Source organism: Canis lupus, chromosome 22 (assembly GCF_011100685.1).
Source record: "Canis lupus familiaris isolate Mischka breed German Shepherd chromosome 22, alternate assembly UU_Cfam_GSD_1.0, whole genome shotgun sequence".
Lineage (NCBI taxonomy): Eukaryota > Metazoa > Chordata > Mammalia > Carnivora > Canidae > Canis > Canis lupus.
The window spans coordinates 48392781-48408667 of NC_049243.1; the positions used below are offsets into that span (position 1 = coordinate 48392781).

General features: G+C 41.8%; 1 long non-coding RNA gene across 1 annotated transcript in view; it reads right to left on the reverse strand.

The window, feature by feature from the left end:
- LOC111091788 overlaps window positions 1-15340 on the reverse strand; it is a 45983-nt gene extending 30643 nt beyond the window's left edge. Inside the window, exon 1 of the long non-coding RNA XR_005376075.1 lies at window positions 15287-15340. This is a non-coding gene — a long non-coding RNA (uncharacterized LOC111091788). The remainder of the gene's footprint in view (window positions 1-15286) is intronic.
- Window positions 15341-15887: the final 547 nt, after the last annotated feature.

The window sequence follows — 15887 nt, forward strand, 5'->3', positions numbered from 1 at the left end:
TAATCACTTCTCGTTCTCCCCTTCATGGCCCTAGAACACCACTAAAGTACTTTCTATCTCTATAAATTTGTCTATTCTGGGCATTCCATATAAATTGAATCATATGATATGTAGCCTTTTGTGTCTGGCGTTATTACATGGCACAAGTATCCTCAAGGTTCTTCTGTGTTGTAGTTTGTGTCAGTACTCCTTCAGATGAATAATATTCCATTCTGTAGACATACCACATTTTTATTCCTCACTTCATAAACCCATTGATATTTTCAATTGATTTTTATTTAAATTTTTAAGTCCATTTTACCAAGGAATAACTTACATATAGTAAATTCTCTGTGTTTACTTCTATGAGTTTTGACCAATTTGTATAGTTCTAGAACTACTAATCATCCACATAAATTCTCCAGTGTTCCTTTGTAAGTCCATACCCTTCCCATTCCTGGTCCTTAAAAACCACTGATCTGTACTCTATTCCTATAGTTTACTTTTTCTAGAATGTCATATTAATGAGTTCACACAGTCTGTAGCCTCTTGAGACTGGCTGTTTTCACTTAGCGCCATGCATTTGAAAAACTTGATCAGTTGCTCTCAGTCATAGATATTCTCTGGCCCCCTTTAGTGATGTTCTATGAACCTTGGCTCCCACCTCCTTGTCCCTGTACTTGAGAGCCTCCGGTGGAAGACCCTCCGATATTAGCATGTTATGCCTCATGACCTGTGACTCACAAACCCAGAGCAGTTCACACATCGACAGCTGTGCAAATACCGACATGAAGTGTTTACAAACTGAAGTCTAAGCAACTTGTGGGAAATGAAGCCTGAAGGACGAGAGTGGCATGTCCATTTTGCTGATCTATTTGTGAACTCCTCGATTTTCTAAATCGTTTTATTTGTACTTAGTTTTAATTTTAATTAAAGTGATGCATGTACAGAATTTTCAGTTGAATAGTATACAAAGCTTGTTATGAAAAACAATAGTTGGGGCACCTGGGTGCCTCGGCTGGTTAAGCATACAACTCTTGATTTCAGCTCAGGTCATGATCTCAGGGTCGTGAGATCAAGCCCCACGTCAGGCTCTATGCTCAGCAGGGAGTCTGTCTGCTTGAGGTTCTATCTCTCCCTCTCCCCCCCACCCAATGGCACAGGCCTTCTCTCTCTCTCTCTCAAATAAATAAATAAATCTTAAAAAAAAAGACAGTTGTCCCCCAATCCTATCACTAACTTCTCTTTCACCATGGCCCACTACTTTTATTTCATTTAACTAATTTTTTTCTACATCTATTTATTTTTTTAATATTTATTTATTTATTTAGAGAGAGAGCACGTGAGTGGGGGAAGCTGCAGGGGACGAGGCAGAGAGAGAATCTCAAGCTGACTGTACTAAGGATGGAACCCAACGCAGGGCTCAATCCCACAATCCTGAGATCATGATCTACGCTGAGACAGAGTTGGATGTTTAGAAAACTGGGCCACCTAGGCACCCCTCCATCTCTTTACATAGCACATTTACATTGTTATGTCTTACTTTTTCTTTTTTTTTTTTCATTTATTTATGATAGTCACACAGAGAGAGAGAGAGAGGCAGAGACACAGGCAGAGGGAGAAGCAGGCTCCATGCACCGGGAGCCTGACGTGGGATTCGATCCCGGGTCTCCAGGATCGTGCCCTGGGCCAAAGGCAGGAGCTAAACCGCTGCGCCACCCAGGGATCCCTTACTTTTTCAATATTAGGTAGCACCATTGACTTCCTGCTACGGAATATGATGATTGAGCTCTTCCTCACGTCGCTGTGCTCCCATTCCCTCGTAGAGCGATATTGTAATTTTGGTTAGAACAGTATCCAGTGTTCCATTCCCAGGGCCATGCAAATGCCACTGACAGGTGAGCTATGCAGTGTGCTCTGGTTATTATTTTTTTCCTATACAACTTTTTTGTTTTCTCTGAAGATAATTATGATTGTTTTTTTTTAATATCCTGGGTTTTCTATATTCTCACCAACGTTTTATCCCCAAACTCTCCCTAGTTTGTGTAAATTACCTCTCAACATTTTCATATACATTAGGTTTCTTTTTTTCTTTCTCTCTGTCTCTCTTCCTTCTTTAAAAAAAATCTCACCAGCATTCTCCTAGCATGCTCCGGACAAGACTGGCTGATCTCTGGGCTGCCTGCACAACTGCCTACCTAGGACCTCTTGTCACCATCATCCTGAGAATTCTTTATTTTTCTCTTAGTTGGAATCCTCATGTTTTTAATTTTTTGGTTAACTACTGCTTTGGTAGAACACATCTTTCCATAGCTTCCTAAATAAGGTACACAAAGAGGCAGCCTGGGTACTCAGTGGTTTAGTGCTGCCTTTAGCCCAGGGCATGATCCTGGAGACCTGGGATCGAGTCCTACATCAGGTTCCCTGCATGGAGCCTGCTTCTCCCTCTGCCTGTGTCTCTGCCTTTCTTTCTCTCTCTGTGTCTCTTATGAATAAATAAATAAAATCTTTTAAAAAATAAGGTACATGAAGGTAAATTATTTTGAGGTCTAAAAATTCTTGATTCTGTCCTTGGACTAGCTTGGTAGTTGGCTTAGAATGAGTTTCTAAGTAGGACATCATCTTCCCTTAGGATTCTGATGGCATTTCTTTATTGTCTTGAACTTCCAACATCACCATTGAGAAGATCTGCTCTTTCTGATCCTTCATCTCATATAGTAAACTTACTCTTCCCTCCAGGAAGTTTTTAGAATCTTCTTGTCTCCAGTGACTGGAAATTCAGGATAATGTAGCTTAGTGTGGGTCTAGTTTTCTCTACTGTCCTGGTTTCCTGGAGAGAAGCTTCTACTCTGAAAACTTAGATTCTTCAGTTCTGGGAAATATTCTTAGATCATTTCTTCAGTGATTTTTCTTACCTCTTTTCTTCCTCATTCTCCCTTTTCAGAATAACCGTGACTTGACTGTTGAGAATCCTAGACTAGACTTCTATTTCCATATTTTTATTTTCTACATCTTTGTCCTTTTGCTTTGCTTTCTGGGAGGTTCCCTCAAATTTGTCTTCCACATTTTCCATTGGGTTTTTGATTTCTGCTCTTCTGCTTCTGATTTTTAGGACCTCTTTTGTGTTTTGTAATTAAAAAAAATAGCATCCTTTCTTTGTGTCATGGATTGGGTATCTTCTTGTAAATGTCTAGGGATTGTAATGCTAGCCTAGCCCCTCTCCCTCCTCTCCTCTCTTTGGTCTCTCTTTCCCTAAGGATGCTTTGTTTTTTGTTTCTTCATTTTGCTCCCTCTCTTCTACACTGAGGACTTTCCTCCAGTAGCTGTTGAGTTGGCTCTCTGATCATAGTGGACCCAGTAAGGCTAACTGAATGCTCTGTGTATGTGGGTGCTCTTGCTAGGAGCTGGCACCAGCCCCTCTAAAAACATTGGTCTCTTAGGCAGGTCAGATTGCTCTGAGGACTTTACAATCTCTTGAATGTAGGGTGGAATGATTCCCGCAAGGGCTGGGGAGCCAGATGCAGGTCTGGGGAGGAAATGGCTGGGGGAACTTGTAACATCGTATCTGTGAACTTCATCTCTGTTTGTGATCTGTAACCCTATCTGCCCTCTGCCTGGCACTCCACAGTCTAGAGAGGAGCCAGCCAGAGGGGGAAGGGACCCCGGGCTTCACTGTTCTTAAACAGCCGCTCATCATCTGTGTTTAGCTCCTCACACACCCTTCTAGATGAATCGACCGTTGGCTGCAGGAGCCTCTGAGGACATTCTGGATTGCTTTTCTGCTTTTTCGCCTGCTGTTTACAATTCAGAATTCCTGGTCCCAGACAAATCCATTTGCTTAATCCATTTTTTCCTGCTTCCAAAATTTTGTTGGTTTTGTTTTTTCCTTTTTCATTGTCTTGGTTCTTATTGTTTATGCTTTTGTTAAGAACAATTTTTTTTTTTTTTTTTTTTTTTTTTTTTTTACTGAGGACTTAGAGGTTGGGAGACTAACAGGCATATTCAATCTGCCGTCATGTGTGAAAGTCTGAAGTCATTTAGTTCCTTGCCCAGAACTATTAAATAAAAACAGAAAAAAGTGACCATTTCAAAAAAAGCGACCTTTCCTCACCTAACATTTTGCTCTTGTTGCACTGAAGATGGGCAAAGCTGTTTGGCACTGAGACGAACCAGAAATATTGCATTGTATTCAGGCAAGAGTGGTGTGTTGTGTCCCCAGCACATTTAAGAGATGCCAAGAAATCAAGGAATGGTATTCACTAAGATGCCTACACATAGGAACAAACGTCCCATAGAATCAGAAATGAGTGTCATTAATTGTGTGAATTGCCTGTGTGCGTAAAATCCTAATGCCCCCAGATCAAGAATTTTCCTGAAAAGATAATATCTTTACAGTTTTCGTTCTTGCAATTCAGAGTTGCCTTGATTTTAACTAAGGCACCAACAAAATGCCCTTCAAAAGTGGGCTCGGAAATACCTTATGAAAGCCCCACCTAATACAGATAAACCAACAGTAGCTGAGTATTGATAAGTTAAATGGTGACCAATATGTACATTTATTAAGCATATCTTCTCTACATAGGCTTATGGAGTAGTAGAATAGTAGAATATTTTTAAAGGAAGGGAGTAAGAAAGCCTCATCCAAGTGTCCTGCCTTGCTGTCAGCTGCCTGGAAATTATTCAGATATTCACTCCCCAATACCTCCTTGTGTTGACTAAAATATTAACTCAATCTAAAGGAAGTTTTCTGTGTGGCAAGACTTACTTCCTTGTCACTTCATACTTGTGCACACGTGTGCACGCACACATACACATACGCACCTCACCAGTTGCGATTCTCTACTCAGGGGTGTCCTTTTAGGCACGATGGGATGGCTGTGGCATGGTGGAAAGTTGGCCAGAACAGCAGTCAGGAAGCACACCTTCTAAGACTTTGGCAAATCCCATATTTCTTGGGCCTCAGTTTCTGCCTCTGCAATTTTCATGGCTACTAAGGCCTCTCCCCCAGAGTAAGCAACCCTGATCCTATCTCTGGCTTGAATGGCCTGCTGGTAATTATTGACGTCTTGTTCTTCACAACTGGTCCCAGACTATGACGCATTGTTCCACCTCAGCCTGATGGAGTGGGTGTGCCAGATGCACTGACTGGGACCAAGAGGGCTTTCTTTGCCAAGCAATGCCTCCCCTGGTGAGTCTGTGGCTTCCTGTGGCTGCAACGTTGGTCTCCTGAAATTGCCACTAGCAGGATTCTAGAAAGTTCCTAAAGCATTCAAATTCCCCTTTCTACCACAGATCTGCTAGTCTCATCTACATGCCATCTTTTCACTGATTTTACTTCCATAGAAAGAAGGTGATGATTACAAATCTTGCAGTTATTTCCCCCTAGTCCTGAGAGCAGCTTGAAAAGCATATTTTGTACTCACTTACTTACAGTCTCAACAACATTCGATGTTGATTTGAGCAGTGGGTGTCAGATAGCCAGTGATTCTTCCTTGAGAATTTACCCCCTAAACTGTCACATGTGGCAAAGGACCCACGAGCAGGAAGGCTTGGTGCAACATTGCTTATAACAGCAGAGTCTCAGCTATGGAAGAGATGTCTATTGTAGGGGGATGGTGAATATCATGGGTCCCATCCATGTCATGGGCCATGTGTCCCTGGGAAGAAGGGAGGTAGGTCTGTTAGCCTTCACATTCAGGAAAAAGAACAACTCTTTTATTACTGAGGTATAATTAACAATGTTATTTTAGTTTCAACTTTAGATCATATTGATTGGGCAATTCTGTACATTTCTCGGGGCTCACCATGGTAAATATGGTCACCATCTGTCACCATACAGTGTTATTGCAATATTATTGAGTACATTCCCTATGCTCTACTTCTCGTCTCGGTGACTTACTGTTTTGTAGCTGGAGATTTGTATCCTTTAATCCCTTTTATCTATTTTGCCCATCCTCCCACTCACCTCCCCTCTGGCAACCACCAGTTTGTTCTCTGTACTTAAGAGTCTATTTTATGTTTGTCTGTTGTTTTATTTTTTGAACTCCACATGTAAGAGAAATCATATGGTATTTATCTTTCTCTGTCTCATTTCACTTAGCATAATGCCCTCCTGATCCATCCATGTTTTTGTAAATGGCAAGATCTCATTCTTTTCTTTAAAGAAAAAAATTTATTTATTTATTTGACAGAGAGAGGGGGGCAGAGACATAGGAAGAGGGAGGAGAAGTAGGCTCCATGCAGGGAGACCAAGGCGGGACCCTGGGATCACACCCTGAGCTGAAGGCAGATGTTTAACCACTGAGCCACCCAAGCATCCCCAAGATCTCATTCTTTTTTATGGCCGAGTAATATTCTGTTGTATATTTTTTGTCCATTCATCTATCAATAGACACTTGGGCTGCTTCCACATCTTGGCTATTGTAAATAATGCCACTATACATAGGGGCACATATTTCTTTTTGAATTGGTGTTTTCATTTTCTTTGGATATATAGCCAGTAATGGAATCACTGGGACACTTGGTAATTTTTTAAAATTTTTTTATTTATTCATGAGAGACACAGAGAGAGAGGCAGAGACACAGGCAGAAAGAGAATCAGGCTCCATTCAGGAAGCCCAATGTGGAACTCGATCCCCAGACTCCAGGATCATGCCCCGGACCAAAGGCAGGCACTCAACCCCTGAGCCACTCAGGCATCCCAGTAATTCTATTTTTAATTTTTAAAGGAATCTCCACACTGTTTCCTCCAGTGGCTGCACCAGTTTTCATTCCCACCAATAGTGCAAGAGTATTCCTTTTCCCCCACATCCTCGCCAGCACTTATTATTTCTTGTGTTTTTTATTTCACCCATTCTGACAGGTGTGAGGTCATATCTCATTTTGGTTTTGATTTGCATGTCCCTGAGGATGAGTGATATTGAGCATCTTTTCATGTGTCTGTTGGCCATCTGTATATCCTTTTAGGAGAAATGTCTGTTCATGGCTTCTGCCCATTTTAATTGGATTATTTGTGTGTGTGTGTGTGTGTGTGTGTGTTGAATTGTATAAATTCTTTATATATTTTGAAAATTAATACCTTATCATTTGCAAATATCTTCTCCCTTTCAGTAGGTTGCCTTTTTATCTGGTTGACCATTTCCTTTGCTATGCAAAAGCTTTTCATTTTGGTGTATTCCCAATAGTTTAATTTTGCTTTTGTTTCCTTTGCCTGAGGAGATATATCTATAAATATGTTGCTAAGGGTAGCGTCCAAGAGATTATTGGCCATATTTTATTTTAGGAGTTTATGGTTTCAGGTCTCACATTTAGGTCTTCAATCCAGTGACTATATTGTTGTGTATGGTATAAGAAAGTAATCCAGTTTTATTCTTTTGCATGTGGCTGTCCAATTTTCCCAACACCATTTATTAAAAAGACTGTCCGTTCCCCATGTATTTCAAGAATAGGGACAGAGAACTGACATCGGGACAATCTTACATAAACAAACCGTACTAAAAATACTAGTTAGCTTCCATCAGTTCTTTCAAATGTCTCCTAGTCCCCTCCCCATGATTTTTCATTCCTCAAAACCCAAATCTCTTTTCTTTGGATTATAATTGTATACTAGCACTTAAGTCGGCTTTTTTGTGTTTTCATTCTTCATTGTAAACCTTCATGTATGTAAAAGTTATTTAAAATTGTACGCCTTGGGACACGTGGGTGGCTTAGTCAGTTTAGTGTCCACCTGGCTCTTGGTTTCAGCTCAGGTTCACATTGGGCTCCACATCTGCTTGAGGGTTCTCTCCCCCCACTCCCACTCACTCTCTCTCTCTCCAATAGATAAATAAATCTTGAAAAAATTGTCTGCCTTTTCTACTGTTAATTTATCTGTTGCTAGTTTAATTTGCAGGCCCCAGTGCTTGAGCATAAGACAGTAGAGGAAATGTTTTCCTCCTCACACTTCAAATCTCAGTTCTTCAACTTCCTATCTATATGACCTTGGACTCGTTTTCTTTCTTTAAGTCTTCTATGTGCCTGATTTTCTTTATCTACAAAATGATGATAATAATAGCACTCTCATGGGGTTGTAAAGCTTGAACAAGTTAATACTTTTAAGTCTTTAGATCAAAGTCTGATATTTAGTAATTACTTGGCAGATATTAACTGTTATTTTATGTGATCTTCAAAAGGTATAATAACTGCAATTTTATGATTGTGGAAATTGAAGTTTGGAGAGTTTATATTACTTGCCCTAGGCCAGATGAAAAATAGTAGAAACTCAAAACCAGCTCTTCTGACTCCAGATGTTATGCTGTCTGGCTTTTAAGTATTTATTATTTAACATTGTAGAGTTGTTTATAACTTTGATTCTTGCCAAGAGGATTCAGGGTGAAGATTTAATATTAATTAACCAGAGAACTTTGGAAACTTAAGAAAAAAGTGGAAAGATACAAAACAGCAGAGAGAACTCACTTCAAAGACAGTTACTGATACTGAGTAGGAGAAGGTTTAGACAACAAAGAGTAAATGACATATGTAAGGGTAAGTGTGGGAATGAAATTGAGTTAGATAAGTGAGATTAAAACAAAAATAAAAGATCAGGTTTGCTTTTGCCAAATCCCTTGTAAACCAGGGTAATAACAAAGAGCAGATGAGAGGAAATGAATATACCTTTTCACAGTGACCGCTTCCCAGATATCATTCACTCGATTCAGAAACTATAAAGATACAGTCCGCTCAAACAATGCATGGATTTCAGCTCAATGCCAGGATGACATTGAACAGAGATCCAACTAGTGTTATTGGTCATGTGGAGACACAAAATTATAAGACCCATATTTTTTCCTTCATAAGAGATTATAATGGAAGTCAGAAACTATAGGCCCTCTTGGCAGTTTAATTTTTTTTTTTTTTAAGATTTTGTTTTTAAGGGCACCTGGGTAGCTCAACTGGCTAAGCATCTGCCTTTGGCTCAGGTTATGATCGTAGTAGGGTCCTGGGATCAATCAAGCCTTGAGTAGGGCTCTCTGCTCAGTGGGGAGTCTGCTTCTCTCTCTCCTTCTGCCATTCCCCATGACTTGTCTTCTCTCTCTCAAATAAATAAAATCTTTAAAAAAATTTTTTTATTTTTAAGTAATCTCTACATTCAACATGGGGCTCGGACTCACAACACTAAGACTAAAAGTCACATGTTCCACTGACTAAGCCAGCCAGGTTCCCCTAATTTTTAAAAAATTATAAGAATGGGGCAGCTGATACAGATTGAGATGATAAGCAGTCAGCCAGCCAGTAGTCTCTTTAAATAAACAAGGAAAAGTTACCAAATCTTTACAAGCCTGTACCATAAAACCTAAGTTAAATATGTATTTATTATGTATCTTGTTACCTTAACATCGTGTTTCTAAATTCTTTGTTAAGATGACAAAGGGCTGGGGCACCTGGGTGTTACAAATGAATAAATGTCCAACTCTTGGTTTTGGCTCAGGTCATGATTTCAGGGTCATGAGAGCAAGGCCCATGTCAGGCTCTGTGCTCAGTGCAGAGTCTGCTTAAGACTCTCTCTCCCTCTTCCTCTGTCCCTCCCCCCAATTTCTCTTTCTCAAATAAATAAATCTTAAAAAAAAAAAAAAAAAGAATGATGAAGGGCTTTCTTATAAACTAAGGGGTTATTTTTAGTAGTTCTAAGGAATATTCACTTGTAATTTGGAATTTAAATATTTATTATATGAAGCTTGGTTTGTTAGAATTTTTGATTGAGAAACTGTTTCTTCTCTTTGAGCTTATAGTTGAAATCAAGCTCATAAAAAAATCAAGCTAATGATTGGAGCAGGGCTTGATTTACTACCACATTTATAATAATTTACTAAGTCCTCACTAATCTATCTCTACTGAACTGAAGATCTGTGCCTACTCTCTTAACCTTGGAACAGAAAGGATTTAGTACTTGTGAAATTCTTGTTTTTTTACAAATAAAAATAAAGGGTTTCAGCTCTGAGTAAAAATTATGACATGTGCATCAGGGGCCAGTTGGTCATGATTTAGGAGTCTTGGCCAGCATATGAAATACCTACACTGGGGTACTGAAATCAACTACAGGAAAAGGACAGAGGGAAGCTTGGGTCTGTGGGGTCTCAGTGATGAAACCTAGAAAATCCAACAAAGTCTCAAGCCAGATCACCAGATGTGTGGAGAGCAGGTGAAGCAAGTAATGGCTTGCTCTCCTTTGCATCACACCCAAATGTTATGTTAAGACTCTAAGACCCTATTTCAAGAGGGACCACAAGAGCCCAGAGTGTGGCCCTATGTGGCAGCCACGGGCTATACAGCCGGCATCTCCCTTCAAGGATGACTGGCCTTCTAGCAGCAGGGAATGCAGGTGACTAGAGCCTCAAGCTACAGCATCTGTAGGCTCGGCTCAGCTTTCTGACTGAGGCCACTCTGCCTGGTGAGCTTCCAGCCCATGACTGACCTCACTGGGAGCCAGACGCCCTGCCATTTCTGCCTAGAACAGGACCCGTCTCATGTACAACCATTGAGCTCCTGGCTGGATTGGGCAAGGCTCTGAGCCTGCAGCGTGTTCTGAGCTCTGTGCACAGTCCTGCTGGGTCGCCACTCCTTTCCCAGCGGTCAGCTTAGCATCGGGGTCTGAAGGCTTCCCCAGCCTCAGTGCTCATTTCTCCCCCTTATCTCTTATCTCTCAGGCATGGCTCCCACCTTCCCCCAATGCATTACTGGCACTCTTCAACACCATCTTGGCTTCGACTTCCCGAGAAACCCCAAGTGAGGGACAAGGTCAATACTTCTTAATGCTAAAAAAAAAAAAAAAAAACTACTTCTTAATACTTAATCCTTCCGGGATCCCTGGGTGGCTCAGCGGTTTAGCACCTGCCTTCAACCCAGGGCGTGACTCCGGGTTCCTGGGATCGAATCCCACGTCGGGCTCCCTGCATGGAGCCTGCTTCTCCCTCTGCCCATGTCTCTGCCTCTCTCTTCTCTCTCTCTCTGTGTCTCTCATGAATAAATAAATAAAATCTTAAAAAAAAAACTTAATCCTTCCAATCACTCTATCAAAGGACCAGGTTACAGTAGGTCAGAAACCAAAATTCTATCTTTTTTTTTAGACAGATGGTTAAGTGTCAGCAGCTTCCTCTCAATACTTCGATGGTTCACATAAAAACCACGAGTCTCACTCTCCTGTCTTTGTGCACCAACAGTAGGATGTGAGCCTCTGATGAGCCTCCCTAGTGCAGCTTTTCAGGTACTATCTAGCTTTAAAGTTCTTTGGTTAGGTCAATAATTGAGCATTTTCACACAAGAGTCAAATCCGATTTCTTCCAGGTTGCTCTAACAAGCAGAAGTAAAAGTAGTTTTAGGAGGAATATTTCACTCCATATGGAGAGGAACCTTTTCACCCCTAGAGGAGTCCAAACATGGGATGCATTGGTACTAGAAAGTGTAGGCTCCTGTATCACTTTGCTGGGGCCACCATAACAAAGTACCACGGACGAGGTGGCTTACACAACACAAATTTATGTTCTCACACTTCTGGAGGCCGAAGTCCAAGATCAAGGGATCAGCAGGGTTGGTTTCTTCTTTATTTTATTTTTTAAAGATTTTATTTATCCATTCATGAGAGACACAGAGAGAGAGAGGCAGAGACACAGGCAGAGGGAGAAGCAGGCTCCATGCAGGGAGCCCAACGTGGGACTTGATCCCAGAGTCCAAAGGCAGACACTCAACTACTGAGCCACCCAGGCATCCCAGGGTTGTTTTCTTCTGAGTCCTCTCTTCTTGGCTTGTTGAAAGCCATCTTCCTTCTGTGTCCACATGTGGCCTCCCTCTGTGCCTGGGCATGTCTAAGTTAAAATTTCCTCCTCTTTTTTTTTTTTAAACATTTTAAAAAAATTTTTATTTATTTATGAATGTCACAGAGAGAGAGAGAGAGAGAGAGAGAGAGAGAGGCAGAGACACAGGCAGAGGGAGAAGCAGGCTCCATGCACCGGGAGCCCGACGTTGGACTCGATCCCGGGTCTCCAGGATCGCGCCCTGGGCTAAAGGCAGGCGCCAAACCACTGCGCCACCCAGGGATCCCAAAATTTCCTCCTCTTATCAGGACATCAGTCATGTCCTATTGGAACAGAGCCCACCCATCCAATGACCTCTTTTAACTTAATTACCTCTTTAAAAATTCATCTCCAAATACAGTTACATTCTGAGGTTCTGGGGGTTAGAGCTCCAACATCTCAGTGTTGGTGGGCACAATTCAGCCCTTTACAGCCTCTTTGAAGACATTTTCTTTTTTTTTAATATTTTATTTATTTATTCACAAGAGATGGAGACATAGGCAGAGGGAGGAGAAGCAGGCTCCATTCAGAGAGCCCAATGCGGGACTTGATCCCAGTACTCTGGGATCATGCCCTGGCCAAAGGCAGACGCTCAACCGCTGAGCCACCTAGGCATCCCTGAAGACATTTTCATTTGGAGTCTAGTGTCACTGTTAGAAAGTTGTAGACTGAGTGTGTCAAAGGCCCTTCCTTAGACAAAGATCAGTGCAAGAAGTTTGTTTGGGAGATAGTTACAAGAAATACTGGGTGGGCAAGGAGTAGCAAAGTGAGGCAGGAAAGAGAAAGAAGCCAATCAAAAAAGCTTCTTTATCTTAAAGATTTTATTTATTTGAGAGAGAGAGAGAGTACGAGCAGGGGGAGGGGCAGAGGGACAAGCAGACTCCCCGCTGAGGGCAGAGCCCAATGTGGGGCTTGATCCCAGACCCTGAGATCATGACCTGGGCCAAAGTCAAGAGTCAGTCTCTTAATCAACTGAGCCACCCAGGCGCCCCCAAAAGTACTTTTTTTAAAACCAGTTATCACTGTGGGTAACTGGGGCGCAAGCCTGCTGGGTACAGCACAGAGATGCACTACAGTTATCCCACCCAGAGGCGAGAGGGCTGGAAAATTCATCCACTGGCTTCACCACGGAGGGCTGCTTTCTGGGGACATGCCCTCGCTGACACGTCCCTCCAGCCCCGCACAGCCACAGCCAGTTGCTGCAGCCAGAGAGCTTCCTGGTGGAGTTGCAGGTGCTGACAGTTGGAAGCCAGGCCAGCATTTTCACAGATGGCTCCTGCCAAGGAGGCATGGGCCGAGCACTGATGCTTCTCCCACAGTGTGAGCTATGAGGTGATTCACAGCAGACAGAATGTGCAGCAGGGCCAGTCACCATTTGGTCTAGAATGGGTATTGCTTGCCACATGTAGGAGCTTAAGAGACAACAACATAAAAAGAAGGTTTGTTTCTGGGAACAAGCAAGAACTTTCCTTCAGACGTGTGAAGGGGAGTTCTGTCAAGGTTGTCCTACTCAAACTATCCTATTGAAAAAACATTACCCTATGACGGGGCACCTGGGTGGTTCAGTTGGTTGGGTGTCCAACTTTGGTTTCGGCTCAGGTCACGATCTCAGAGTCACGGGATCGAGTCTGCATTGGGCTTCACACATGCAGGGAGTTTGCTTGTCCCTCTCTCCTCCCTGCTCCCCCCGCCCCCCCCCACCCCATATCTGCAAGCTCTTTCTCGAATGAATGAATGGATGGATGAATGAATGAATAAAATCTTTTTTAAAAACCCACAAAACATTACCATGTGAAACAGTAATCAAGTAAAGAGTAAAATCGCTAGGAATGTGGAATAAAATATACATAATAGGGAGCCTGGGTGGCTCAGTTGGTTGAGCCTCTGACTGGATTTGGGCTCAGGACATGGTCTCAGGGTCGCGAGATGGGCCCACATTGGGCTCTGTGCTGGGCATGGATCTTTCTTAAGAGTCTCTCTCTCTCTCCCCTGTCCCTCCCCTGCTGTCTCTCTCAAAAAATTATATATATATATATATATAACAATTTATCATTTTAACCATTTCTCAGTGTACAGTTTGGTATTGTTAAGTACATTCACACTGGGGGACACCTAGGTGGCTCAGAGGTTGAGTGTCTACCTTCAGCTCAAGGGGTGATCCTGGGGTCCCTGTGGTCAAGTCCCACATCGTGCTCCCTGCCTGCTTCTCCCTCTGCCTGTGTCTCTGCCTCTCTGTCTCTCATGAGTAAATAAATAAAATCTTTAAAAGAATTATTAAGAATGCTTAAACACAAAATAAATGAGAGCACATAGAGGACAAATAAAACAATGTAAGTTTTCTCCTGTGACGTGTCCTAGAGGTACCACATGGTTTGGGACTTGCAGGGGTCGGGTGTGTCCCTTGTTCCTGGATGTCGAGGCTCCTCTTTTGGTCTCCCCATTGCCACTGTCTCCCTTCTGTGATGTATTCTAATTATCACTGCTTTTGTGTCCACCTCTGCTGCTTCCAATATGGATATCTGCCCATCTCCCCTTCTTGTCTCTAAGCTTTCCTTTGATCTGATCTTCTCAAGATTTCTGGTTCCTTCCCCTCTCCCAACAATTTTCATCTTTTTGCAAAAGAGCTGGCCTGTGTACATATAAGCTGTCAATCAGAGGACTCCTTGCCTTCCTTGGAATAAACTGATCCATTACAGTCCATCAACGGAAGTTCTGGGTCTTAAGTATTTAAGTATTTAAGGTTGCATTCATTTTAATGTCTTCTTGGAGTTGTCTGCTCCATCTGTGATTACCCAGGATAAATTTGGAAGAGTCAAATATAACTAACTAACTATATATGATTTTGCTTTATGTGATACAGCTGTAAAGCCTTGACTTCATGTTAGTATATTGAATCTCAAGTAGATATGAGTCCATTCTGGGCATGATGGTGCGCCATGATAAAAGATAAAAAGGAATTTCAAAACCTACTAAATATTGGTTCTAGAGGACAGTAGCATTCTGGTCAGGAGGCATCTGCTCTGGGTCTTACCATAATGTGAATGGAGTCACACTCAAAAAACATCCACTGCTCTTGGCTCTAATTCTCTGCTCACCAGGCAACCTTCTGGTTGTTGATTTGGGCTTTCTGAGAACCTAAATGCCTGGAAATGAGTACCGGGTTGGTATGACTTTTCAGGGGCATGAGCAATGGGATGCAAATAGATCGATCACTCTGGTTATCATCAGAAACTAGTAAATGGGCATTCCGTGTTATATATTATTTGTCTCTTCTAAATTTAATCAACATCAATGTGACCAACTGTGGGACATGACAGGATTGTGCTTTAATATATATAAGATGGAGTGTCAGATTCAAGATCCTGGATGCTGATAAAGTACCAAGATGATGTGCAATGTACATCTAAACTGCTGGGGAGAGCTCCCTCCACTCCACTCCCACCTCTCCCTAAGTTTATTTCAGACTATGCCAATGACCTTACCTTGTCTCTCTTTTGGAAATGTTTCAGTGTTGTCTCACAAAAGGGCTGTTCCTGTAAATTATATAAAAGATGGGAAATGGTCACTTGGACTTCTTTCATCCTTCATATTATAACAAATGGTCAAAAATGGCCCTGTCCAGCCTTTCCAAGAAATTTCTTTTCTAAAAGTAGGGGTAGTTGACGATCATTGGGTTGCATTTCTCCTTCTTCTCTATAGTTCATAAAGCTGTCACTTCCCAGGGCACATCCTTTGCCCTTCAGGGCAAAATGAGCAAAATGAGAAAAAAAAAAAAAAAAAAAAAGATACACAGTGCTAATGAAGTGACCCATGCTGAATAACATTTTTTTTTTTTTTTTAAAGGACAGTTGTCTACCATTCAGTTACTACTATTATGTGTCACGGGCAGTCCTGAAAGATGGTGAGGTTTAGCCAGGCCACGACTCATGCAAACAAATACAAGCCAAATACTGAGTTCACTTAGGTAACATAAACGCAGTCAGTAAAAGTAATATTTAACAAACACCAGTGACGTGTTCCAAATTTCTAATATCATTCCTTGGGGAAGTTTATTCTTTCACTATTCTGCATGTCAAAATTATT